This window comes from Penaeus vannamei, chromosome 40 (genome assembly GCF_042767895.1).
Source record: "Penaeus vannamei isolate JL-2024 chromosome 40, ASM4276789v1, whole genome shotgun sequence".
NCBI lineage: Eukaryota > Metazoa > Arthropoda > Malacostraca > Decapoda > Penaeidae > Penaeus > Penaeus vannamei.
In genome coordinates, this window is record NC_091588.1 from 19784760 (window position 1) to 19787259 (window position 2500).

The 2500-nt window shown below is 40.9% G+C and overlaps 1 protein-coding gene across 1 annotated transcript in view; it reads right to left on the reverse strand.

The window, feature by feature from the left end:
• LOC113815259 (leucine-rich repeat-containing protein 49) overlaps positions 1-2500 on the reverse strand; it is a 120575-nt gene that overhangs the window by 82653 nt on the left and 35422 nt on the right.

Below are 2500 nucleotides of genomic sequence, written 5' to 3' on the forward strand. Positions count from 1 at the left end.
AGACGCCGTATCAAAGCTTCGTGGCACCAAACCTTGAAAGAACAATGAAGCCTCGAATTGAAACAACAATAATTCCTCTAATCGAAACAATGAAGTCTCGAAGCAACTTAAAGAAACCTTGAAACATTGTAACAAAGCTTCGAATGGTGAATGAAGTATCAAACCACCCCGATTGTCCTGTACAACAAAAAATGGTACAAACATACATAATAACGATCTTAAAAAGCCACTGATCACCCTCTGCTTACTATATTATCCAAGTATTATTCATAGCCGATGTGAGTGTAACATGTACGTCGAACAGCTGGACATAACGGGTACTTAGAAAAGGGCATGGAGTATGGAATGAAAATAATATATGGAAAAACGGTGTTCCCTTGGATAAACACCTATGGCAGGTTACACGGTTAATCATCAAAATGTAAATAGGGTTTGAGCTTTAAAAGTGAAAATCGAATCTGTTCCTTGATAAGATCCTAACGACTTCTCTGCATATGCAAAGGGAAAATTAGTTGAAAGACATGAGAGAGCGAGAGGAAGAGGGCGGGGAAGGGGAAAGAGAGAGAGAGAGAGAGAGAGAGAGAGAGAGAGAGAGAGAGAGAGAGAGAGAGAGAGAGAGAGAGAGAGAGAGAGAGAGAGAGAGACGGATGGGGGTTAGGCAAGAAGAAAAAAAAGAAATGAAGTAAGGAAAGATTAAACAGCGCAGGGAGTGAGAAATCTGAAGAATAAAGTAATATATTTCTATCTCACAGTGCTTGCGTGTTTCTTTGCATATGTGCAAGAAATAGTCGATGTTAACGCTGAGGTCAAACCGTTCATAATATTTTCTTCTACTACCAATAGAAAGGAGATAAATGAGATAGCAACGAAAGTTCTTAAAGAAAATAGTTCCGTAGCCCTAGTCTCAATAGGAAAAAAAATATCCCGAATCAAATTATAAAAGCAAAGAATAAAATAACTCAATCAACCTTTTCGATGTAAATCATAGTTAATTTTTGGTCGCTGTTGTTTTGGCAATCCACAAACACGTTCCCGCCGGAATGCAGGAAATATTTACACAACAAAACACCAACTCAACCACTCTGTTTAGCGTACCCGGTAAATGAATTTGCTGACGTGGCTCGCAAAATGAGATATGACAAATTAAAAGCCAAATGCCAAACGGTACAATCTACTGCACTTTCTATTTTTCATTAATTACGTACGTATCCCTCCCTCCCCCTCTACCCCTCCCCTCTCCCTCCTCCTTCAATCGCGCGCGGAAACGCAGCAAAATTGTGGAGGGTCTTTGTGCGTTCCCGGAAGTCTCCTGATTCTCCTGCCTTCCCCCTTGCCTGTGGTTTTGTTGATGCGACCCCGGGCTCGGATTATTAATATTGAGTTCAAAAACAAATGCGGGCTATTTATAGTTCCTCCTCGCCGCGTGTGGGGCAGTTTTCGTGGCGTCAGTGTACAAGCTGCGTGGACACGTGGCGCGTGCAAGAAGTGGAAAGTGGAAAATGATGACGGGGAAGGAAGGAGAAAACGGAGAATGGAAGAAAATGATGACGAGGATGGAAGGAGAAAACGGAGAATGGAAGAAATGATGAGGAAGGAGAAAACGGAGAATGGAAGAAAATGATGATGGGGGTAGAAGGAGAATACGAAGAATGGAAGAAAATGATGATGAAGGAGAAAACGGAGAATGGAAGAAAATAATGAGGAAGGAGAAAATGGAGAATGGAAGAAAATGATGATGAATGAATTAGAAACCGGAGAATGGAAGAAAATAATGAGGAAGGAGAAAACGGAGAATGGAAGAAATGATGAGGAAAGAGAAAACAGAGAATGGAAGAAAATGATGAGGAAGGAAGGAGAAAACGGAGAATGGAAAAGGATGACGAACAAAGTTAATCCTGAAAGACGCAGAAAATGAGGGGAAAATGACGGGAAAGAAAGGCAGACCTGAGTGAAGTAGAAAATGGAAAAGGAAATAAAATGACGGGGGAGAAAGTCTAACCGGAAAGAAGTAGAAAGCGGAAAATGAAAGTAAATTATGACGGAGAAAACGGAAAATCAAAAAATGAATGACAACAGGGAAGAAAGACAAACCACAAAGAAGTAGAAAACGGAAAACGAAAGAAAATGATGAAGAAGGAAAGGAAAACCCGAAAGGTAAAAAAATAAAAATAAATAAAATAAAATAAAACTATAAGAATAAAAAAAAAGATGAAATGCAACAAAACACGGAAATATAAAAGGTTTACTTTGGAGATGCATGATACAAACACAGTTCCCCAAAGCTTGCGAGAGCGGCCGGTAGAGGAGTGCGTGTGGCGCGCGCTTTCATAAACACGCCACCAGATTCAGGCAAAAACAAGTCTGACAGTTGGCGGTCTAATTTGTGCGATGGTCAACGGCGCGTGTACTGCCTCCGTAAACGGGTCTAAGACATGCCAGAATATTGCCGATGGAACATGAATGCTGTCCATGCTGCTGCGATGGTCACGTGATTTTTTCC